Below are 26,947 nucleotides of genomic sequence, written 5' to 3'. Positions count from 1 at the left end.
CCATCTGTGAGCTGAATTACCGAAGAGTGTAAAATTGTGGCTTTCTGATGCTTTCAAAACATTGATATGTTTGTTTGAACGATCCAACATGTCTACTTTTGGCCAAACTTGTGTTTGGTTGGGACTATCCAATGCAATTCCTTTAGGGGCCACTAGGGATGCAGAATAATATAATATAATATAATAATAAAAAAGGACTGTATGTAATTATCAAATTTGAAAACTTTGTGTGTAAATTTATCCAACAGTGTTCTTAACTTGTCTCACTCACACTAAAATCAGATTCTACTGTATATTTCACAAAGTGCATCAGAATGCACTGGAGAGACAAACATAAATCTCAAAATATGCAAGGATTCAGTATTAATCTTACACGTGTAAAGATGGCGATCCTGCAATCCTCTGCTGGTTGTTTGCATCACTTTTGGATGATATTTCACTTGTTGAACTTTGATGATTTGATTCAATTTCACCATTCAAAGAATACAAATGACTTCACTTTTGTTAAACGTCCCATCTGGGTTTGATTTAGAAATAAATTACCTGTAAAGTGCAGCATTTGACTCTTGGCGAGAGGTGCGTGGAGACCCAATTGCCAATCGCAGGCTATTAAATCAACACAATATTCCAAGAAAAATCAAGAACTCACCAAAGTAATAAAAGAATAAAAAAAATGCACGACAAAACAATGCGAGACAAAGGACATGGAAAGCAGGAAAAAGAACTATAAATATACAGTACACTAACAAAATAAGAAGCATCTGGAAACCATCAGCGGGGAAACAGGAAACCAGACAATATGAGGATTTCAAACTGAAAGCCCTAAATGTGTTTTTTTTTTTTTTTCAATATCTATATTTTTTGTTAGTTTATAAAAAAACAATAACAACAACTGTACTTGCAGATAATATTAATAAAAATAAAAGGCCACTTAAGTGTACTTAAAGAGAGTAAACATTCACTTTTTTTTTTCACAACACTTTTAAAGGGGTGGTATAATGCCCTTTTCACAAGATGTAAAAGAAATCTCTAATGTCCCCAGAGTGTGTATGTGAAGTTTAAGCTCAAAATACACCACATATATTTGTATATAGCACGTTAAAGTTGTCACTTTTTGAGTCTGTCCCTTTAAATGCAAATGAGCTGCTGCTCCCGGCACAGGGGGCGGAGCTTCAACAGCTTGCGTCATTTTACCTCACACAGAAATGCACTGAAAATTTCAAACACTTTTAGCCTTTTATGTTCAAACCGGAGTCAGTCAATGATGGAGAGACTCAAGAAGAAGTGACAACGTAGAAGCAACAGGACGTTTCTGAATGGTTAGTTGATGAATTTATGTAGCTGATGTGTAGTTATCTTCTAGTCATTGATTAGCATATTCTGTCTTGATAATCTATAAATCATGTTCACTTTTTAAAGGGGTGGTTGATTATGATTTCACTTTTCTAACTTTAGTTAGTGTGTAATGTTGCTGTTTGAGCATAAACAACATCTGCAAAGTTACGACGCTCAAAGTTTGAACATAAAAGGCTAAAGTGTTTTCAATTTTCAGTGCGTGTCTGTGTGAGGTAATCAAAGCTGCTAAGGACACAAGCTGTTGAAGCTCCGCCCCCTGTGCCGGGAGCAGCAGCTCATTTGCATTTAAAGGGACAGACACAAAAGCGGTGTGTTTTTGCTCACCCTCAAAAAGTGACAAATTTAACATGCTATATAAAAATATCTGTGGGGTATTTTGAGCTAAAACTTGACATACACACTCTGGGGACATCAGATATTTATTTTACATCTTGTGAAAAGGGCATCATACCACCACCCCTTTAAGTCTTCAGTCTTCCTCAGTTCATTGTCTTGTATTAATGTTGTGTAACGCTGTGTTGGATTGTTATGCTATTGCTCTCCGTGTATATTAAAAGTTTTGTTTATCTTCATTCTGCATCACGCATCCTCTTTGTGGATTATCACTACACAACTAACCTGTGACAATATTACACGTAACATGTTTTACTAAATTGTAATTGCAAATATATTTAAATACAGGTTTCAATAGAAATTACATTAAAGCATATTTTAAATTTACCATAAATATTTGTTGATACATTCAGCAGTACGCCTTAACCATATTTCAAAGACAATAAACCTATTCATGAAATTACATGTCCGACTTAAGTCAATAAATGCATCCATAAGTAAATTGAATTTAATATACATTTAAATTATAATACCCTTTCTAGAATTCTAGAAGTGTTCAAAAGCATTACATTGAGTTCACACTTAATTATATTATTTTAATGTACAGGGTGGGCCATTTATATGGATACACCGTAATAACATGGGAATGGTTGGTGATATTAAAGTCCTGTTTGTGCCACATTAGTATATGTGAGGGGGCAAACTCCTCAAGATGGGTGGTGACCATGGTGGCCATTTAGAAGTCGGCCATCTTGGATACAACTTTTGTTTTTTCAATAGGAAGAGGGCCATGTGACACATCAAACTTATTGGTAATGTCACAAGAAAAACAATGGTGTGCTTGGTTTCAACGTAACTTTATTCGTTCATGAGTTATTTACAAGTTTCTGACCACTTATAAAATGTGTTCAATGTGCTGCCCATTGTGTTGGATTGTCAATGCAACCCTGTTCTCCCACTCTTCACACACCTCAGTGTGTTTAGAGTGGTGAACTTTAATATCACCAACCATTCCCATGTTATTACGGTGTATCCATATAAACGGCCCACCCTGTATATTGTGTCCATTATGAAGTGTGTTAAATTGTACTTATTTTTTTACAAGGGAAACTAATCTAAAGACCCACAAAAGGCGCTACTGACATGTAAACATGCTGATGCATTTAAAACAAGTTTTTATTCGTTTTTTTCCAACAGATGTCTCTTTGGACCCGAGTTCTAAAAGTTAGTGTGTTTTCATTCTACATCAAGCTGTTCTATATCAGATCAAAGAAAATTAGATTTTTCATGATATGACCCCCTTTAATAACTTGGCAAGATGATCTAAGCGCTCTTATATTACATTTATAGGCTTCTGCTTGGTCAGTTTTCCTGCCTCTTATTACATGTCCCGCACTCCTGTTATCTCACAAATCAGGTGCGATGAGTCTGCACTCTCGCTTTATGTCAAGCGAACAGAATTCAGAAATGATATCGGGCTGCCGGAGGGCCATAAAAATACTTACAAATAGAATACATCACTTCTGAACTGAACGAAAACAAGTGCAAATGCAAACCACTGTCTAGAAACTGAACTCACACTGATACGGATAGCCGTTTAATGCTATTGACAGTGATAATTCTTTATACGATTGTGTTGTTTACTTCTAATTTGATGCTAAATTGTTGACATTTTAGAGATAATTCTCTAATGCTGTCCAAGTCAAGACAAGAAATAGACCATAACCAAGCTAAAAAATTTGAGGGGGCTCATGAATATTAATTAGGCCGTACTGGACTATCCAATCAAATCGCCTAGCAACATTAGCATGACTGATTAATATTCATGAGCTGCGTTACAACCAGCCTGTCTGACAGTTCAAAATGTGTTCCGCACTGCAGTGATGTCATCGTCTAATGTCTGAGAATTTTAGCATAATTCGCATTTTTGAGATTGAATTCATTTGGTGTTTGTACATTATAGACTAGTCTGAAACCATCTTGAATTCAAGCCTTGGTTTGCATTAAGTTTTTGGATGTGCTGCAGCAAGCAGAAAAGTTTTTAAGAAGTGTGTTGGTCTATACTGTAGGTTCTATTCCTAGTGAGTTGACGTAGGCAGCAAGCACTTTCCACGAATAGGGTACAAAACAGATCTTTCAACCAATGGTCAGTGAAAGAAGGTGCGTTAACCTACAGAAAATGCTGAGCGCCAACCTCAGGAGGTCAAACTAAATATATAAGCTGTTTTATTTTCTATTCATATTATATGGTGTAAGCAATTTCACCAAAAGCCAGAGCATGTCATTTTCTAGTGATAAACAGTAAAAAATAAAATGCCATTAAATAGGCAAGTTAAAACTGAATACTAATGTCGAGCTAAACCAAAGAAGCTATGCAAGAACGAGTATAGAGTTGCAAATTTAGCTTTAATTAAGTCATCGCATATTTGATCGATTTGCATTAAACTAATTTGGTTAGGGTGCCAGAGGGTTCGAATTATGCTATTTCTTCAGTTTTACGGTTTTAAGAAATTATAATGTTTTGTAATGTGTGGGAATCATCTGGGAACAGGGTTGCATGCTAAATATATGACATTATGTTTCTGGTCAATTATTGTTTTATTACAATCATTTGAGTTCAACAACTTATGCAAAAAAATGGATACCTACTATAATGGGAAATTGCATGTATCCTCCCAGACTGCAACATAGTGTCGGCCCAGATCCGGTCCACATCTGGTACACGTGCTAGCTGGCAACAAAGGATTCCATTCATTATGCTAAGCTAAGCTAGCGCTGACCCTGTCAAACTAAAACAATGCATGCACTGAGACAAAAATGCATTTGCCCACCTATCTAAATGTAGGAAAGAAGGTGAATAAGCCCTATTTAAAAAAACGGTGGAGTGTTCCTTTAACAGCATTTACTGTATTGTTATATTTTACAGTATAGGCTAGTGGCCAAAAGTGATGCCCGAAGGGATTATTTGTTTTTAATGACCATACAAGTTTGATTAGACCATAAAATGAATCCCAGTTTATTGTATAGTCGTAATTTCGGGCTCTCACAACAAAAGGAATGTTTCCTTACCTTCCACGCGTCGAAATGCATTCCTGTTATCGTCTGCGGAGAACTGGGCAAACGTATCAATGACAGGAATTCTGAAATGCATAGGAATTACCATGACATAAGCTTCATAGACCTGAGATCGATCGATAGACTGACAGATGGAGAAAGGGTGAAAGGAAAGGAAGAGGTATTTGAAGTTTACATGAATGGTTTTTGATGGATAGTGTTTGTACACAGACACGGAGCTGTCCTCGCCAGAGCTGTGAATGCGTGACACAGAGCTTAGAAGGTGATAAGGGCTGAGGGAGAGGACGGTGTGGAAAGAGATAAGCTTACCGAGAGCGAGAGAGGGATAGAGGGAGGGAATGAAACGGGACGTCTGGTTGCTGTGAGCAGATATTGGGCACTGGATGCCCTGATTTTGCATTAGGTACGGCAGGCTTTAGCCCTTTGCTCCAAACGGTTGAGAATGATAGCAAGGGTTTTTTGAGCTACAGGAGTATGATCCATCCAGATTTGTATTTGCGACACTTCTCTTGTATTCATTTCCACATTTATTCCACATTTCATCTTTTAAAGTAAACGCATTATGTTCCACAAAAGTTGCAATGTGTCCTGGCTGTATTTCAGTAATACAATTTTTTTTTTTTTATCAACACTTGAATGTGGGGAAGTTTCATTAAAAAAAGCAAAATTTTTAGCAAAAAGCTGGAAATCGTGACTACATCTGATGATAAAAACACAGATGGAGTAGATCGAGTCCATCAACAGAAAGCTTCACAGTCCTAGAGCTCGTCCTGGGTCATGGGAGTCAATGGGTCTGCTAATCAATGGCGGCCCCCGGGGAATCTTCGGTTTCCGGCTGATGGATTACCCCCTTGCTTACATATGATATCGCTTGTTTCTGCTTCTGCTTCGCATGTGTTTTGATCGGGAGATTCTCTACTCTTTCAGAAAATGTGTCATAGCGCCCCCTATTGTATAACAGGGAAAACACGGATAGTCGGAACCTTACTACAACCAAAACTGTCACGTTTTTTTTGTTATTTATTTTATTAAATTCAGTGTGGTTTATAGAACATTTAAAAAAAAAATGCAATGTAGCCAAATCTAACTGCAACCTAACTGCAATTGTTTTGGATGTGTATTTTAAATTACCGTATATGTGTGCTGCTTTATGATTTGTTTTAAGAAAATGGCATGCCCAATTGCAACCAAATCTTTGTCATATTTTGGTTGTTTAATATTTTAACTGTTTCCCTGCCGAGTAAAAAAAAAGAAAAAAAAAAGCTTTCAACCCTGAGATTTTCATGGCCTCCAGAATATTTCTTTATGAATATCAGAACATGCAATACATAAAAAAAAAAAACAACAACAAAAAAAAAAACCTACTTTAAAAACAAAACAACAACATTTTAAACTTTTTTTTTTTTTTTAAGTATTACTGCAATCAAAAGTTTGACATGGTTTGGTTTTATATATATATATATATATATATATATATAAATTATAATTGTGGTTTATAAAATGGTTCCAACTGTTGTGATGTAACTTAATTGCAACCAAAACTTTGTTAAATGCTGTAAAAAATCGGTACTTCCACTCTTCTTCCTAACATTCATCGGTTTCAGTGAAATGTCACCGTACTCATGAACGTCTTTACTCTCTTTCAGGGTGTTTTATAATTCCTGGCAGTGGCCCAAAGGCCAAAGCTCATTAAATATTAATATTCTATTCTATCTACCTAATGTATGTATGCATGAGTGTATGTATCATACTTGTGTATGTAAAATTAATGTGCAAATGGTGAAAAGTAAGCTTGAGAGGTCTATAATACCTGCAGAGAGCTCGTTGTTAGCATTTCCATTCAGATCAATCTTTGCCCTTGTGCAGTCAGTTCTGGACACGATTGTTTGTGAGCCAATTACATGAATCATAAATGATGCCAAAACATTGCTGATTGACGGACCTCATTACAAGACCAGTCTGTTAAAGGAAAGGTTTAGTTCATTGGTTTACATCCATCCTTCTGCTCGGTTGATGTTGAGGGCTTCTATGCTGCAAGATTGTTGGCAGTAGTTCAATGTCAGATGTGTGAGAACTTCACAAGAGATGGCAGCTCTCATAAGCGCTCACTTTGTCTTTGAAATCCAAATGTTCTCCCAGGTGGACATGACTGGAAATCAAAGTTGGAGAGACGACGGTTCTGTCTCTGCGCCTGAGGCGAGGGCGGTGTGAGCGGAGGCTGTGTCTTGGAGAGTTGTAGAAAGTTCTGCCTTGTGAATCGTGATACAATCTATGTTTTATGTGAGCACAGAACTTGAGGAGAAACCCTTATCAGAGTCCCGAGATGCAGTGGGACTCGCAGGGGGGAGTAACCCATGGGTCACACAGACGTCTGTCTATGAGGACTGGTTCGTGGACAAACGACAGTGTGATTTCACGTCTATCACAGAATTATTTTTCCTTAAAAATTGTATTCACCTTCATGTCATTCCAAACCTGTGGACTGACAAGACGGACTTTCTTAAGTAGATACTTTGCATATTCTGTTTTTTTTTTTTTCAATAAAAGTTTATCAAAAACCCAGACATTTTTCAAAAGAACACAAGGCGAACTATTTCTTTACCGTTGTGCTGTGCTGACTATCATTCACTGTATTTGTTGTTCCTTGTCAAAATGACCGGCCTTTTAAATTGCTTGTAAATCTCTCATTATGCTATATTATCACCAAATATTGGATTCAATATTTTTTATTTCGTTGGTCTCATTGACACATGCATCTGCAAGGTCAAATATCACTTTATTTTTCAAATAATATGCATTGCATCATCCAGTCTGTTGTGATTGGTTTACTCTGCTCTGATTGGTCAGATGGCCCAGTCTGTTGTGATTGGTCTACTCTGCTCTGATTGGTCAGATGACCCAGTCTGTTGTGATTGGTCTGCTCTGCTCTGATTGGTCAGATGGCCCAGTCTGTTGTGATTGGTCTATTCTGTTCTGATTGGTCAGATGGCCCAGTCTGTTGTGATTGGTCTATTCTGCTCTGATTGGTCAGATGACCCAGTCTGTTGTGATTGGTCTACTCTGCTCTGATTGGTCAGATGACCCAGTCTGTTGTGATTGGTCTGCTCTGCTCTGATTGGTCAGATGGCCCAGTCTGTTGTGATTGGTCTATTCTGTTCTGATTGGTCAGATGGCCCAGTCTGTTGTGATTGGTCTATTCTGCTCTGATTGGTCAGATGACCCAGTCTGTTGTGATTGGTCTGCTCTGCTCTGATTGGTCAGATGGCCCAGTCTGTTGTGATTGGTCTATTCTGTTCTGATTGGTCAGATGGCCCAGTCTGTTGTGATTGGTCTATTCTGCTCTGATTGGTCAGATGACCCAGTCTGTTGTGATTGGTCTACTCTGCTCTGATTGGTCAGATGGCCCAGTCTGTTGTGATTGGTCTATTCTGCTCTGATTGGTCAGATGGCCCAGTCTGTTGTGATTGGTCTACTCTGCTCTGATTGGTCAGATGGCCCAGTCTGTTGTGATTGGTCTACTCTGCTCTGATTGGTCAGATCGCTCAGTCTGTTGTTATTGGTCTACTCTGCTCTGATTGGTCAGATGGCCCAGTCTGTTGTGATTGGTCTACTCTGCTCTGATTGGTCAGATGACCCAGTCTGTTGTGATTGGTCTGCTCTGCTCTGATTGGTCAGATGGCCCAGTCTGTTGTGATTGGTCTACTCTGCTCTGATTGGTCAGATGGCCCAGTCTGTTATGATTGGTCTACTCTGCTCTGATTGGTCAGATGGCCCAGTCTGCTGTGATTGGTCTACTCTGCTCTGATTGGTCAGATGACCCAGTCTGTTGTGATTGGTCTGCTCTGCTCTGATTGGTCAGATCGAGGGGAGCCAATGAAGACCATAGACTGGCATTATGCAAATTTGTTACAAACCTACAGAGGTACGAGTAGAAAGTAAAACTGGAATTAACTTTATTTATCTGCACTTTGATCTTTCAAACTTTGCAGGCCTTTTACATTCTCAAACAGCCACAGTATATTACACACATGAAAGGCAATATCCGAAAAAGCATAATGGGGCACTTTAAATGCTAGAGTATTAAGTGAAAGTAGACCACACACACACACACACACACTGAGTCTGGGGTTTCTCAGAGAACATGGCATAATTATTAATCAAAGACACCTCTGCACTAACCTGACTGCCCTGAGGCTCCATTAGATATTCAGGATCACTTCTCTGCTCACCTGTCTCCACCAGCACCTGTTCTTTCAGCCGAATCTTCATCAGTATTCCTCTCACTCACCTCGCTCTCCTCCTGTCTCGGGCCCCAGATGAGCCGTTGTAAAAAAAGGAAGGAGAGCTAAAAAAAAAAAAAAAGATTGGATCTACCTTGTTTATTGCCATCTTCATGGTTCTTTAAAGGGCGGATTTGTATCGAATCTAATCTCCATCTAATATCACTTCTCTGCCATAAAGTTGTATAACTCAAGCACTTGAAAGGCCCGAAGGGGTGGTGTATTGCTCCATCCGAGACAAAATGACTTCCTCGTTGGCGCCCGTGATTGGCCCTCCTATAGTCCCCAGTGTGAAATGTCTAATTCATCCACCTGCTGGATTGTGTGATATAATTCACATTCTTGGGATGGAAAATTATAGCTTCTGATTTTCTTATATCACAGGTGTGCAATTGATTTGAGCATGTCACTGAAGGTCATGCATAAACTATCTACCTCGCCTCTATTTTAATTAAGTGACACTGCATTTCCCTCTTCACGTCAATGCGTTTACCTCATGTCGAAAATAAAGCTTGTCATTAAAGGCTCTCCAGGGTTGTTTTCGATAGTTCTCCAGCTTGCTTGCATTCCCCATGTGCTTCTTTTCCCAGATTTTTCCCAGATCCGTTCTTGACAGGTGTAGACGGGGCGGGCGGGGCTGAGCGCGAGCGGAAAAGGAGCTCTTTGGAATGCCGCTCAGGTTTTCAATTGGCATTTTAAAGTCTGCGCCAGACTCACCAAGACGACCGAGTGTCTCTGCAATTCCTCTGGAAAGCGGGAGCAGAATAAGGCTACGGAACGGAATCTGCTGTGAGAGGGAGGAGAGGATGATGGATGGCGGCTGTTAGATACAGTAATTGTGCTCAGGTAATTGCCCCTCCCTCGCCATAATACCCCTGAAACCTTCTCCATTTCCACGGCAGGAGAAACTATCAGCAATGCATTTCGCAGGCTGAGCAGGGTGCTTATGCTAGCTGCAAGGAGACAACTCTTCAGTTTGCCTAGCGAGTTTGACTATGCCTGACTGATTTGTAGCCCTTGGCATTTACTTCATTACTATTAAAAGAAAGTGCATTGCCGCCGTAATCAAGTGTAATCATAACAACTTCATTTATACTGTTGTAATTAGCATTGCTGTTGGACATTATCTCAGATATGAAGACGTATCCCACAAACCCTTATTTCAGTAAGAGGGGATTATTCAAGGATTTTGCTTGTGTTTACTGTAATTTATGAAAGTATTTCTGTAAAAGCTTATGAGACTAATCAAAATCAGGCACTTAATCTTCAACTTAAAAAACAACAGCAATGAAGAGGACACGTAATATGACTGACCTAGAGAGCTAGCGTGAGTCATTAGCATGTTAGCTTACATGAGTTGTTTTTCAATTTTGATATCATTATATTGATTTCTGTAATTTTATCATCACAAAATATCACCGAATTCGTCAAATCCATTGCTAACACTTCAAATTTGTGCTGTTGTTTTCCCTCCGATAAATTTTCGCTTCCTGGCAGGGAGTAACTCGCTTAAAGGGTTTTACTAATGCTAATATTGATTATGCATACTGTGTACAGACAAGCAGATGAGCCCGGAATGTGAATGCAACATGCTAAATTGCATGCTAAGCTTTTTTTCAATTAAAAACCATTATACAGAACATGTTTCATGCATTAAGTCAGTGATATTGAAGGAATAAAATTCAGTATACACCAGAGGTCGCGTTGGACTTCCGCATTGTCCGTCATTTTGACGGAGAGGGTCGCAAAAATTCAGTCATAATCTATTAGTACCAGTCATTTTAATTTTTTGATTTTTAATGATAAGAATAGGCTCTGTGTTCACAAACTTACAGGACAAGCATATAGGCTACATTATGCATTTCTTTATTTCTGAAGAGACTGCGGGTCAATTTTTGTTACTTTTTTTGTTCACGTTTGTTACTTTTGATATGAAATAAAGTCTCGGCTTTCAAATTCTGTCCGTTTTATACAAAATTCAATACCGTTTTGGCAGTACATGATGGATGTATTACCTCCAAAATGTATTCATACAACACACATTCATAATATATAGAGCGTAATTTTTAAACAGTCACAAAGCAAGTTGCAAACCAAATGTACAGTAATACCTACTGTGCAATTTCAGAAGCAGCAAGTTAAAAAATAAATAAATCTGACTCGCTCATGAAGACAGTCACTTGTCGCCACCTACTGGTGTAACCATGTAACCTGCAGAAACAGTCAATAGATGTATTTTACATGCGCTAAGGGGCTGTTTTCAACTAAAAATGTAAACATTTTTATACGTTTTGGCCATTCATTTACACGACAATGGCGTTTTGGGGGACCTGAAACACAAACTGACACAAACGCGTTTCAATGTGGAAGTTTTTTAAAACAATACCGTTATCGTCTCTGTGTAAACTACAAAAACATGAATTTGTGAAAACGATGACGTCATGAGCATGTGTATTACATGTTCAGTCTATAAGCGTGTAGTTTCTTTATAAACTGACATCGCCACCTACTGGCCTGACATGAATAATACAGCGCTTTGGTCGTTTTCATGGATCCACGTGAACCGGGATCGTTTTGACAACGCTGTTATCTGTACACGTGGAACATAAATCAGTGTTGTGTAAACACACGCACGATTTAACTAAAACGAGTGACTGAATTAATATATCATTCATACGATTTACTTAAAGCTACACTATGTAGGATTTTCTCCCATCTAGCGGTGAAATTGTTTATGACTACCAACTGAATATTACTTTCTAGCTCCTCCCAATCCGAGGGCGTTTTAACTCCTACGGTGGCCGTATTATTTCAAATCTGCCGGCAATCGTGAGTAATCTCCCCCTCGCATTCGTCACGGCGCCACTGAGTGTAAAAACGCGAAAGGCGAAGCTTGAATTTCCAGGTATGTCCCTCTTTGGCACATATATTTTCAAGATGGAGGCGCAACATGGCTGCCGCCATTCGAGCGACTCGCTCGTATGTATTCTAAATGCAGATGGCAGATTCTACGCTTACGAGAATACTTGATTAGTTGGTAGAAGTAATTACACATTAATGAGCACATATCATTTTGAAAGAACAAAGTGTTTTTTGCTAAGAATCAACTTAAAAAATTACACAGTGTAGCTTTAAAACAAGGGAACGAATTAGTAAAACGAGACTACTTCTTAAGACACAAACGGTATTTTAGGACTGTAGTCGAATTCAAGGGTTTTTTCCTGCTAAACTGATAACATTTCTACATCCATATGAAAGCTTGTTTCCATCATGAAATAAAAAAATAATGCTATTTATCTCACACGTTATAACTTATAACTTGCAATTGCGATTTTATGTCTCGCAATTTAGACTTTTTCAGAATTGTGACATAACATCGGAATTGTGATAAAAAGATGCAATTAACTTTTACATTTTATTATTCAGTCTTAGAAACACATAGAAATTTTTTTCAAATCAAACTCAGTTGAATTGATTGACAGCAGCTTATTACGATTATAAACAAATCATTTAATGTATCGCATAGCAAGAACGACTCATGTCATAAAATCATGTATACAAATGTTTTGTTTGTTCTAATCCTAAGCATAACCTACAGACGAGCATCACAGCACAATGCTGCTTTCCCAGCCACTCAGATTTATTGACCTAGAAAGAAGGCCTAGAATGATGTCATGCTGTTTGCTGTAAATACTTTTTAAGGCCACTTCATTCCGCTGTCCAATCTCACCCCGCAAGACCTGGAGATAAAGCAGGCCAATGTCATCCTTCAGCACTCAGTATAAAAGCGAGCCGTTTCTCACAGACACCACTCGAGTGATCTCATCAGGACCTCCAAGCGTCCCAACCGCAAGACATCACTCTTTTTCTGGTGCTGTTGATTTTCCTTTTAGTGAGATAAGCGTAAAGCTACACAAACAGGTTTCGATATCTGTTCTCTTATTTTGTTCTGTGATAAAAATCCTGAGTAAATTATTGGTTATTTGATGTAGTGCTGATGTGGATGATGATATATAATAAACTGTCCAGCTAAAACCCAGCTAACAGGAAACATTCTCAGAACTTTCTGTAACGTTCTTGCAAAGGTTCTCTCAAAGATACGTTCTTCCAGTAACGTTAATAGAACGTTCACTGAAAAAAAAATTATTCGTTGAATTTAATCAATTGTTTTATGGTAAGTGGTTGCACACAATTGATTTTAGTTACATTTAAACAAATGCATTAAGTTGAACTAAAATTGATTAAGTTCAACTTAATGCATTTGTTTAAATGTAACTAAAATCAATTGTGTGCAACCACTTACCATAAAACAGTTGATTAAATTCAACGAATATATATATTTTTTTCAGTGTTCGTTCAGAGTTATCTGGTCTTTTACTCCGTTCTCAAAACGTTATCACATTTAAACATCATTCATGGAACGTTTTAGTTGGAGTTTCGTCTGTTTTTTTTAAAATGTTATTTACTAATTGTTTCAAACCGTTCAACATTCAAAAAGCATGTTCACAAAATGGAACGTTCCCTTAATGTATTTGCTTAAATTTTCTTAAACGTTTAAAAAACTGGACGCTTTGAACGTTCTGAGAACATTCAGAAATAACGTTTCCACAACTAAATGGGAATGCTATCAAAATATTCTTAGAACATTTATTTATTTAGTTTGTTGTTAGCTGGGTAGAAATGTGTCTTAAGACATTAGATAAACACATTTTTACTATACCAAGTTGTATTTGCAAGGCTATCAGTGGTTATCATGTTTATTTGGCTCATTTTGAGCTAAAAAATACCAATTTAATGACTTGTTAACAGGATTCGCTCCAACCACATCACTCAATCAGTGAGTTGTTTACCATGGCAAATGGACCACCTGCATGAACAAATCTTTTGGCTCAAATAAACCAATAATCAGTAAAGAAATTACTCAAAAAATTACTTGTTTGTGAATCCGATGGTCTCAGAGTGAATCTTAAGCTAATGTTACTTATACAACTCAAGTATTTCATAATGTGAAGTTGTTTTTGCACTAAAGCCAAACATATCATTCATTTGTTATGAATAATCTTATCTTTCGGTTTCAAATGCAAACAGAAAATAATCAACTGAGAGGAAGTGCACTGATTATTTAATAAGTAAACAAAAGTTTTATCGAATTTCCCCCCAAAAAATATTCATGATACTGTATATAACGTCACCATGATATAAAATGATTTATAGCACAAAATGTACGATTTTGTCACACCGCCCTACTATATCTCTCGCCTTTTTTTTTCTTTCTTTTTTTGTCGAAGCTTTAATTCCTGTGGTTTTATCTGCTCGGCTGTCTTAATATCCTGTGTGTTTGACATCAGTATGGCACCATTAGCCAGAGCAAGAGGAGTAAATTACAACAGCTTGCAGTCAGCAAGTGTCAGAGCACTTGGATTCACCACTGTTTATTGATTCAATCTTGCCATTATTAACGGTTGGTGGAAAAGGTGCCCAGGGTGCATTTCTTACAACCGAGCTCTATTTCGTTAGAAGTGGCATATCGTACCTCTTGGAGCGATACACTTACTGCACCTCTCCAGACTCACGCACCCATAGGGCAAACAAACACAGACATGCAAACATTCACTGAGTCACAGAGTTCGTCACCGTGAAGCCACACGAAGTCAGAAGCGCTCGACTCCTGAGTTTGATTGAAAAGCCGTCTACTCTCCATTGTCTACATCAGTCTTTCAGAGAATCTCAAATTGCATTTCGATGTTACCCAACCATCCATTCCTTGGAGCTATTCTTCTATATCTACCTTTTCAATGTTTCAGCTGCGTTTTACAGTGTATATTTTCTCAACACTGAAAGTATTGTATAGTCTTGAAAGAACAGCGTTACGAACACTGAAAGGGTTAGTTCAACCATTTACTCGCCCTGATGCCATTCCAAACTTGTCTATTGTTATGTTGAAGAATGTTTGAAGAGTATTCACACATAAAGGAATATGGGGAACTGTCAGGCATCTCATTTTATTATATTCTATTAATATTTCCAAAAATACATCCAGTGACTTTAATACCCTAGTGAACAAGAAGCGTACTTGTAACGAATGTGTGCCGTTATTGAAATAAAAGGCCACTTAAGTGTACTTAAAGAGAGTACACTTTTCTTTTTACTGTTTCTTAACACACTTTTATAAGTGTAAAAGAGAGAATTATGTCCTTATCCCAAGCATAGACCAACTGTACTCTTAAACTTTGCCTTGTTAGTGCCGAAATGTGCTCAGCATGCAAACACAGCTCAAACACCCACCAGTGGCAGTTTATGTTTCAGTTGGCCATGCCCAATAAACCCTCCTGAAGTGCTGTGAAACTGCTGCAATTTATAGCTTATAAATCATAGTATTTCTATTGCACTTGACCAAAGCAAATTTAATGAACCTTTAAATGACTGGAATCCATTACACGTTGTTGTAACTGTGGGAGTTGACTGTTGTGCAACCGCTTTATAGATGGACCGCCGGTCTTTTTTAATGGGGCACTGATTGATTCAATACTTTGAATCAATCAATATATGAATATTCTTTATAATAAATACACACAATCTTGGCCATTTTTGGGGTGAACTATCCTTTTAAAGTAGAAAAGTGGTCCAAGGGCTAAAACATAGGTGGATAAAAACAATGCTAGTTGCCTTTTGGATTGGTTGGCATTTTCACAATAGTGTAAATGGAGGCTAAAAGCTTGCTAACAGCAGGCAAGTGGCGAATTGGAACACATAAGTGTATAGTGTGCTTGGCTTTTGATTAACAGTGAATTAACTGGCCATTAACGCGCAAAGGCTCAGGGAAAGAGCCTCCATTGCCTCGCAATCACTTTAATGTCAGTCAGCAATTACTCCGCTGTTACAGACCATTGAGAAGAGAGCAGCGCATGTGTTTACTTTACAGTTTAATGCTTTGTGATGCAAGAGATCCTTGCTGAGTCCCTTATGCACTTATCTATCCAGCGCAATGGAGAAAACGCACAGCAAAAAGTAAAAAAAGTTATGTGGCAGTTATGTGTAATTATTTTCTTGACTTTAACAAACATTAGCTAAACATATAGTTTGAGAAATTCTAAAAGTGGAAAGTAGTACTACTTTAAGTAACATAAGGGTACGTTTACACGACAATAATGTACTAAAGATGGAAACGTTGTCAAACTGATTCCCGTTCATCTTTGAAAACGACAAAAAACGCTGTATTATTCATGCCAGGCCAGTAGGTGGCGATGTCACTTTGTAAAGAAACGATACGCGCCTATAGACTGAATGCGTAATACCAACCCGATCTCACGGCAATTCGTATGTATTTTTTACGAGGTGGCTAATTCGTACGAATTCATATACGACCTCACTCGTACGATTTTTGCTAAATCGTACATATTTTACAGGTTGCCCAATTCGTATGAATTCGTAACCTGAATTGGTGGTGAGATAGCATTCGTAATAAACATGTGCATGAAATCACCATTTTCACAAATTCATGTTTTTGTAGTTTTACACAGAGACGACAATGGTATCGTTTTCAAAAGTGTTCACTTTGAAACCCGTTTTCTGGAACCCGTGATGGAAATGATTGGGTAATTATTGAGTAACTGAGCGGTAGCTGTAATTTGTGTTAAAAAAAAATCATATCTTCACACAGTGAATACTAAACTGCATGGTTTTTGAAATGCAATAATATTTTTTATAATAGCTTTTCATAGTTTAATGTTGAAAGTGTGGCTCTGGGACAAGGATCAAAGAATACAATTCATCCATAAATGTCACTTGAAAAGTAGCAGAAATAAATGACGAAGGAAGGCATGGTAAAAAGTATCCAAGTTTTAATGTGATAAGTCTGTTTTAAAATAAAATCGAACGCAAATCAACCTCTGGGTATTCTTTTTGTATGTAAGACATTTTCAATTTCGAAACTCTAGAAACTTTAGTTTTTTTTGTGATATAATGCCTTGTATTAGACATTTTTCTTGATATTCATAGGCTTCTTTGCTGATCACACCATTAGACAACCCTTATTTATGGAAAATGAATTTTGAATTGTGTGTGCTGTTGCCTGGCTGTCTGGCTGGGGTGATTGTAAGAGGGCAGATAGCAGATTCAGCCAGGAGGCAGGTTGAGCATTAAGCATCACAACATTATCAGAGCTGACACACCAGCGCTTCTGCACCTGCTCAGCCCAGCTGTTCCAACAACACCCTGCCAGATGTGAGCCACCAGCTGACCACAACTGATTATGCGAAAGAGGAGGGACTTATAAAGGTGAAGATGAATTTTGGGACAGGGTTGTGTTGTACATCGGCCCTGGTCCAAAAACCCGCCAGCTGAGTGAGCTGCCAACACAAGCAGCATTTTAAGGCACACTCCTGATGCAAAGCCTGTGCCAAAGCTAGACAGCATCATTATGCACTGTTTATATCTGAGTTCTCTCACAAAATGTTTTGTGGTCCCCCAAGAAACTTTCAATTTTGCGAGCAAAATTATTGCATTCCGCCAAGAAGCTTTATGTTCCCCTGACTTTTCGTTTGCCTGCAGAAGTTTTGCATTTCTCAAAGAAACTTTGCATTTGCGTGAAAAAAAGTTTTGCCCCCCAAGAAACTACTCCGTACAAACAAATTTGTTCAGTTTACTTAATTCAGTTGTGCAAACTCGTTGCCTTAAGTAAGCATAACTTAATTGCATCAAGTTCTTCTTACTTAATCTTACTTATGTGACGTTCTCCCAAATTTTTTTGTTGTATTGACAATAACATTCAAGATGACTGGAAATTGAGCGAATGCAACTAAGAAGAATGATGTCTGCAGAAGAGGAAGAAATGAGTGAGAAGTCTATTAAGAATTGCCCCGCCTCAAAAACCATTTGCCCCGCCTGTTTTTTTTTTTTTGTTTTTTTTTTTGCTTTGGCAAAATTTTACTCAAACCAGTCAAGTAATGTTTACTTAGGTTTTCTGAGTAACGAAGGCATAGCATGCAAACAGTATAGATTACAAAATTGTTTTAAGTAAGTTCAACAAATTATTGGACATTAAGTAAAGTTAACTAAAAAGTCTTAGTAAGAACAACTGTTAGATTTTACAGTGATAGTGCAAAAGTTTTGAAATGGTTAAAAAAATGCATTTGCATTATTAATATAAATTTGTTTTAGTTTAAAATTTTTTTTTAAATTCAGCAATTGGTCTGGAACCCATCCACGATTAAAGTAATATGTAACCCTTAAATGCATGAATAAAGGCCAATCATTATTACATATTTGGGTCTTTAGCGACCCGGATCTATTTCTAATTGTCGCAATAGTATACAACTCTCCTGATATTTTAATAACACTAACACAAGAATAAAATAAAGCATATTTCGTTATCTTATGGAGCTTGGAAGGGTTCAGTTTGAGCAGATGTTTTATACCATCATCATCGCTGTCCTCATCAGAGCTCATTACCCAGTACATTCAGCATCCGGCTCATATTCACCATCTCAAACATATTCTCAAAACTATCATTTTCAGCATCTTCAAAACCAATAATTTGATCGCTGACAGCTTCTTTACCAGATCCACCATGAAGTGACAGTGACACTAATATTTGATTGCGTTCATTATTGTTCTGCAGTAAATCGCTGAGCCATTTCAAGTTTTGCTGATGATATTTCCTATTCTTTTGTTTTCTGCCTGCGGTGATTATGAGTGAAACATCACATCATCATGGTGTAAAAGACATTGCCACCTTGAGGAATACAGAATAATTTCACTTATTGAGTCATTGGAGATTCAATTATTGTTGCGCACAAATAAATATACGTACACTGTTACACACCTTGTGTCCCTAGTGAACCTATACATTTCTTACACAAAATGATTAGAATTGTTTGATTTTTCTTGTCTAAAGGCTAGTGAATGATGTCCCAGTTCAATAAAGACCCGAGGTATGCGTTTAAGTATTAACATTTTTTTTCCATGTTAAAATACTCCAGCTTGAGCATACTTGACCTTTTTTACACTTACAATTACATACTTTACCTTTAGGAGGCTTCTTAAGCATGCCACATCTCCGGTGAGGGTCTTTTCTAGGACGTTATACTTGTCTGCATTCTAAATTCTTTCATTCTAAATTAAGAACATCTCCATATCATTGCATATTATTAAACATTCTATTAATGTGCATAAATAAATTTATTTAAATTTATTTAAATTGAAAATAAATTTCAGTCGCAGACAGCTCTAAATGTTTTTTTCAAATTGTCTCTAAAGAACCTGAGAGAGGAGGAAATGACACTTTGACTTTATTTATTCCACTCCGCACTCAAGTGTTGAGTGTGTGTGAACCCTAGAGCTTAAACACACACAGGAGTGTGATGAAACACAATCTAGCCCAGCTTTTCTCCATGACATGCTCGGAGTGCCTTGCTTTCAGGTGCAGCACTTTGTTAGAACAGGTGCTTAATTGGAAAGCACATACACAAATAATGGAAGGCAGCCGTAGAGAATCGCTGTAAGCAGGTAGTCGGCACAAAAGAATGAGTGGGCTTGATCCGGGCTTTGTGCGCTGATTTAGAGAGATTAAGGTTTTTTCCTCATTGTTCGGCATAATGGGACGGAAATGTGCGTGTATCCAAACACTCTTGCCTAAATGCCTGCTTCTATAATGTGTGTCATTTGAAGTATAAAGTCATGTGGTTGTGTGGGATTAGCTGGTAAAAAGGAAGGGCAGGAGATATAGGTGTATCAAATAGGACAAAGGTGGTTTGATATTTGGTTTCACTGTCTAATTTGAGAGTCAACCACCTTCTCTGGTGAGAAACTCTTTCCCATCACTTCTGAAACTCTGATTGTCAAACACATTTCTGCTTTTAACCTCGCCATAACACTGGCCCCATAGACTTCCATTGTAAGGCCTCATCCAATACAATGGAGGTTAAAAATAATATCAATTGCTTTCAAATCTTCCAGAGCACTTGCCCCTTTGACTTCCATTGTAAGATCCCAAACACTGACAATACAGTGCAACAGTCCGGTTCCGAAAGATACACTTTTTTTTTTTTTTTTTTTTGAGCCCTCAGCACACATTATGTCAAACATTTTTTTTTATTATTATTAACGTGTTTAACAGCGGAATTCGTGGTCAAAAACTACATTACCCATGATGCTGTACAGAAAATTCCACCAATCAAAGAATTGCCAAAAGAGCTCTTTAGCTCTGCCCACATAATCGAGTTGATCTCCCTTCACTCTCAAAATACTTATTTGTATATATAAATATGCATATTTTGCAATAAACTTAAAATATATTGTTTATACAGCTATAATCAACATGTTTAAATGTGTAGTTTTATATTTCTATGTCATTTTTTATTTGATTTTGCTGTTTGCAATGCATCATGGAGTTGCAGTTCTTTCCCTCACTAAAGCCGTTAAGTACAGTCTCATACCGTTGTCTTTTAGTCCAATTTTCAAATACTTTTTTACTTCAAAATCTAACGTTGTGATTCACCTAGTAACTGGTTGGATTGGTTTATGGCTTATAATGCTTTAAAGAAAAAAAAAATCCCAGAAGAAATTAAATGGAATAAGATCCTTCCAAAAAGAGTAAATAACTCAATACTTGAAATTACATTTGCTGTGTAACCAAAAAAGGATTACACGCCGAAATAATAGAAATGAATGGATTGAAAATATACTTCCAGAATCACCACTGAAAAATTGGGCGGGTGCAAATGCACTCTATGGAAGTCAATGGTGCAAGTCTTCAAATGGATGATTAATAATGTACCTTTCCTGCGGGTGAAGGTTGTAAACAGTGCTATACTTAAAACAGTTTTTTTACTGAATAATTCACAGAATTGTAACAAAAATATGACCTTCAAGTTTTGCTTTTAAACTTTTCTGAACACGTGCCCCATTGACTTCCATTATAAGGCTTCATACAATGATAATCGAAGTAAATGGGCCAAGAGATCTAGGTGGAAGATTACCAATGTAATTCACGTGGGTGAAGTTGATAAACTGCTTTATTAAACAGGGTTTTACAGAATAATTCACGCAATTGCTTGAAAAAAATATATATATATGACCTTTGCATTTTGCTTTGAAACTTTCCTAAATACTTGCCTCATTGAGATACATAATGAAGCCCTACACACTGCCAATGAAAGTCAATGGGGGCAAGGTTATCCAATTATCTAAGTGGATAATTACTGATTTAATTCCTTTGGGTGACCAATTCTTTAACAATATGACCTTCACATTTTGGTTTTAAACCTTCTAGAACTCTTAAATAAAATAACAATGGTAGTCAATACGGCTAGAGGTCTCTGTGAACGAACATTTGTTATGCATTACCAATGTAACTCCTGTGGGTGAAGTCTGTAAACAGTGCTGGTAAAATTTTTACTTTTTAACATGTTAGCCCCTCCTGGAAGGTGTCGTATTACACCAATTGCATGCAAAAAAAACCTATTTTGCCGTTGACGGTCATTAAAAATGGATCAGGTTATTGACAAAACACATGGCTGTATAACTTAGGGTACGTTTACACGACAACGATATGCTTAAAACGGAGATGTTTATCCTTTGAGTTTTCCGCGTGCAGACGGCACATTATTGTCAAAACAATCCTCATTCACACGGATCCGCGAAAAATACTAAAGACCCTGTATTCTGCTGCCAGGCCAGTAGATGGCGATGAAACACTATAGTCTGAACGCGTAATACGCATGTGCGTTATCATCTTCAGAGATTCGTGTTTTTGTTGTTTACATGGAAACCGTTTTAAAAAACGTGCACTTTAAAACACGTTTCGAAACGTTTGCGTTTTTAAGCCACCAAAACGCCGTCGTCGTTTAAACGAACGACCAAAACGCATAAAAAGTCTTACGTTTTTAGTTGAAAACGGTGTTGTGTATACAGCCCATGAGTCTTGTAGCTGTACGTTTTAAACAGTGTGTATTCCAATGTTCGCTGCCTGGCCCGTGTACGTGAACAAATTATTTTCCGCGGTAATTGACATCATAAATGGTTGATCGTGCTTAACTTGTACTGAACCCAGCACATTCCTTTAATACAGGCAAATGTGTGTGGATTAAATTAATTCCGTTCATTTGGTTTAGCGTTCTTACATGATATTTTTTTTTCCCCCAGTCTTTTCTGAACCCCCTCAGCACCCATTCTTATTAACCCAAGGCCCAGGAAGCATCAGAAGGCTCCACAACTCCAGATAACTCCAATCCCTCCAGGAGCGAGAAGTCAAGCTTCATATTAACGGCTTAGCCTCAACACACTGTTCATTTTCATTTATTATTATTATTATTTGTACATCCAGCCTGACTGTGAATTTTAATGGGCCGGAGGAAGGCAGGAGCCATGCCAACATTTTCCATCCCAGTTCTGCCTGAGTGCGCGGCCTGATTAAAATGCAGCTCGGCTCTTGCTCCAGCAGGCTGAAACAGACATTCTGATAAAAACTGAGGGACCAAATATTCATGACGGTGGGGCTTTGCACTGGGCTTAGGACGTGCAAAAAAGCCATTTCATCAGCAGTGAGAACAGGCCAGCGCTGATGTTTTAGCGAGCAGATGCTAAAATCCTGTTATTTACATTTATTCATTTGGCTGACGATAAAAGCAACTTACAGTCCAACTTATACATTTTTAATCAGTGTGAGTTCTTTGAAAATCAAACCCATGACCTTGGTGTTGCTCGTGCTATACTCTACCAGCAGATCTACAGGAACAGCATGTGCATTTATTTGGTACAGTTAAAGGTCACATAAAATGTCATTGTCGACCCATTTTACTCTTGTAACCTGATGTATTTCCGGTAATGAACCAAAAAATAAAATAAAAATAAAAATCCTTCAGGATATTTTCCCACTGAAAAAGTGGGTATTGAATTGAGCCAGGTGGTTGGACTAGTTCACAAACTGGGTTTGCAAGGTATTTTAAAACATTTGGCACTTCAGAATAAACCCCAAATGGGTGAATCTCATGAACACTGTCCAGAACTAAAGTATACTGCAAGACAAATATAGGTGTTTGGTGTTTTTAGCCCCCAACGGCTCCTTCCAGGCAGCGAGGGGATGGGTAGGTTTAAGGTTGAGGTTAGGGTTAGGGTAGGTTTAAGGTTGAGGTTAGGGTTAGGGTTAGCTGCCTGGAAGGAGCCATTGGGGGCTAAAAACACCATCGAGCACAAATATACTGTATAAGAAATGTTTATTTTTATTTTTTTTATTTTTTTTTGTTTGTACAACTACCCACATTTCACTCCAAAATACTCACTGTAATGTATGAAGCCCCTAAATGGACTAGTGGTGACATAAAAAAAATTTAAAAAAAAATTGATGGGAGGACAAAATTTCAATGCATTTGCGTTGGAAATAATATGAAATGGGAGGAGCAAATACCAAGTTCTTTCATGAAACTCTAGATGGCGCAGGCTAAGGGGTCCTTAAAGCCCGGGACACATCAAGCCGACGGTCGGCCGTCGGGCAGTTTTTGTGCGTTGGCCCACTAAGTTTTCTGAAATTGGTCCTCGTCAGCTTTTTTTAGGCCGAATCGAACTAACAAAAACAGTGAGAGAGATTGGCTCTCTCTGATTGGCTGTTCAGCTTAGTGAAAGAGTCAGTGCTCGAGAATAATAGCAAAACAGCGAGCAAAGAAGTCAAAACGGTACAGATAGACGGCTGTTCTAATGTTACGTCATCTTACCTGAGTGTTCCTTGGGGAATATTTCAATATTAGCATGAGCGGAGGGGAATAAAGAAAGTGTTTAGCAGGATTGATATTCAAAACGGTAAGCACGCACTGCTTTGTTTATGGCTTGAATGACGAATATAGAATATATCTTCAGAAATAGAGAGTTGTCTCATTTACGCGCAGGCACGTACGCGCATGCTAGCTGACAGTCGGCTGTAGTTCTCGCGGTGTGTTCAAGTGCAGCTTTTTCCCCCGACGATGGACGACGCGAGGCGACAACACAGTCAGCTTTCATCAGCGCTAGTTCTTTGGCGTCGGTTTGGTGTGTCCCGGGCTTAATGCAACCTGACAACATTTACATTGTTTAATACATGACACAAGCTGATTGGTTCCTGTTGCATGTGCAGCCAATGAGCTTGCTGATCAACACTGAAATAGCTGGTTAGCATTCGCTACAGCAGTTTGCAGCGAGCCTCTGAAACCCTCCACCTGTATCGATCTGCTACGGGTAATTTAAATATGCTATTTGTGCAGCAAAAGTATGTCTTATTGGTGTTACAGGCAGTAGCCAGTCCCTGTACCCTGTAAAACGTAAAATTTTTGCAAAAGAAAACAAAAGTAAATAGAAAAGCATGAGGGCTACATAAACAATCAACCAATGAGAACGTGACACATGAAACGAGGGAACCAATCAGAGCATTACACATGAGACTAGGGAAGCACATGCCATGATCACATGAGGGCAAGGGAGTCACATGATAAGAAATCAGGAACAAACTTCAAAATAAAAGACATGTAACATGAACATGAACCAAAACCCGAAACTAAACGTGACAGATATAAATTCGCAATTCTGCCTTTTTTTTCCCCACAATTGTGAGTTTATATCTGGCAAATCTGACTTTTTGCTCAAAACTCTAAGATATAAACTCGCAATTGGGTCTGAATTGTGAGATAAAAAGACACACTTACCTTTATATATATATATTATTCTGTGGTGGATATAAGCTGCCGAAGTGCTTTGCAGCAATGCAAAAATGAAAATAAAAATTGTGCTATATTATTTTAATGGTAAAGTACATTCTTAAAAAAGAAACTGTAAGTCATAGTAGTATTTGTTGTAGTTCATTTAATTCATGCAACAGTAAATAAATAAAAAAATAAAAAATAAAAAAAAAGAACCTTTTAAAGATCGATGATATCCATGCCAACAAGATTCTACAAGATAAGTCACTCTGCAAATATATAAAAAAATATTTATAAAAAATGTAAACATTTTACAACTTGAACAAAGCTATGAAGAGATGCAAATGTTTCCTCTGCGATACGATCTCACTCTCTGGGTGATCTACGGCACACGCTCCATTGCTCCTGGAAGTTCATCTTCACATGCTCTGCCAGTCTGAATGCTGAAATTGTGAAGGAGTAATAAACAAGATTGACTGCGGGACTCCATATTGATCTGGCTTCAATGTGCTGATGATTTGTAATATTGCCACTACCTGTGCTGCAGAAACGCTCGCTTCAGTGGCAAGGCAAATTATGATATGGTGCGAATACATTTTTCTCAAATTAAGCCTCCTCTTGTATGGTGGTCCAAATGGGGTGAGAGTGTGTCAGGGGGGAAAAGAAGATCTATTAAAGTCTTGCCTGGCTGTGAATGGAATTTATGTGAATATGATTTTTTTTTCATTGAAGAATTTGATTTGTGCAGTGAAACGCAACCTTCAGTTTGATACTGTAGCAGATTCTGGTTTGTTTTAACAGGGAATGAGGAGTTCTACTTGTAATTCAGAGATAACAATGTGTGGCTCATTTAGCATAATCGCTGTTGAGCAGCCATGTCGTCTACTGGCACCACGCTTTGCCAGACACTGGTTTTAGAGGAATGAGATGAGAAAGAAGCAAAGGTGGGAGGGTGCGACTGAAATCTCTTCTTAAAGATGTGTCCCCCTAATGTTAGCCGTTGCTCTGTGAGATACTGAGATTAAATCCAGCTAATACTTACTGATGTTTGTGCTATTCTTTCCCCAGCTAAAAAGTGATATCACTTCCTGGAGGATAATGTCATGATGTAAATACATACGTGCATACGTGCGCACACACACACACACACACACACACACACACGGATAGATACATACATACATACACACACACACACACACACACACACACACACACACACACAAACACACACACACACACACACACACACACACACACACACACACACACGGATAGATACATACATACATACACACACACACACACACACACACACACACACACACACACACACACACACACACACACACACACACACACACACACACAACATACACTCATACATACATACATACATACATACACGCACACACACAGACACACACACACACAGACAGACACAGACACACACACACACACACACACACACACACATATACATACATACACGCACACAAACAGACACACACACACAAACATACATACATACACACACACACACACACACACACACACAAGATCACAAGAATTAAACAGGCAAAACAATATTTCCAAGAAAACATGTACAAAAGGACAAAAATAAAATAATTTCTAAATTTCTTAATAAATAAATAGATACATAAATTACACATCTAAAGAATGTATAAATAAACAAAACGTTAAAAAAGTTACTAACCGATTAAAGCTATTATTTACAAAAACATGAATAGACAAAATGAGGGCACACCTGTACTATTTCTTCCTTTATTTCTCAATAAATTACCAACCAAAGTCAAATCATTTGCAACAATCATTTTAAAATAAACAAAGACAGAATGTTATTTATTATTATAGAATATCTATTTATTAATTACATAATTATACCATATATGGGGACATGAAACGCCCTGGATAGTTAGAATGAACCCTTAACGTTAAGAGCCATTTTGGTGAAATCCTGGATTTCGGCATGAGAAACATCAGGCAAAACAGAGAAGAGGGGGAACGGGGCGTAGACAAAGAGGGGCAGTATTTGGTAGACTGTAATCAAATGCAGCACTAAGAGGATAGGACATGCCAGAGTGGAGGACACTTCTTAAGATCCATGGAAGAAAGAACAAAAGGAAATTCCTATTCGAGGCGATACCAGAGTGTGGGATTGCTCCAAAAACCCGCCAGGACCTTGAACTCCTCTTGAGGAAAAATCAAAAGCAGAAAATC

The sequence above is a fragment of the Rutilus rutilus genome (genome assembly GCF_951802725.1).
Source record: "Rutilus rutilus genome assembly, chromosome: 8".
Lineage (NCBI taxonomy): Eukaryota > Metazoa > Chordata > Actinopteri > Cypriniformes > Leuciscidae > Rutilus > Rutilus rutilus.
Note: the sequence above shows the minus strand (reverse complement) of the source record.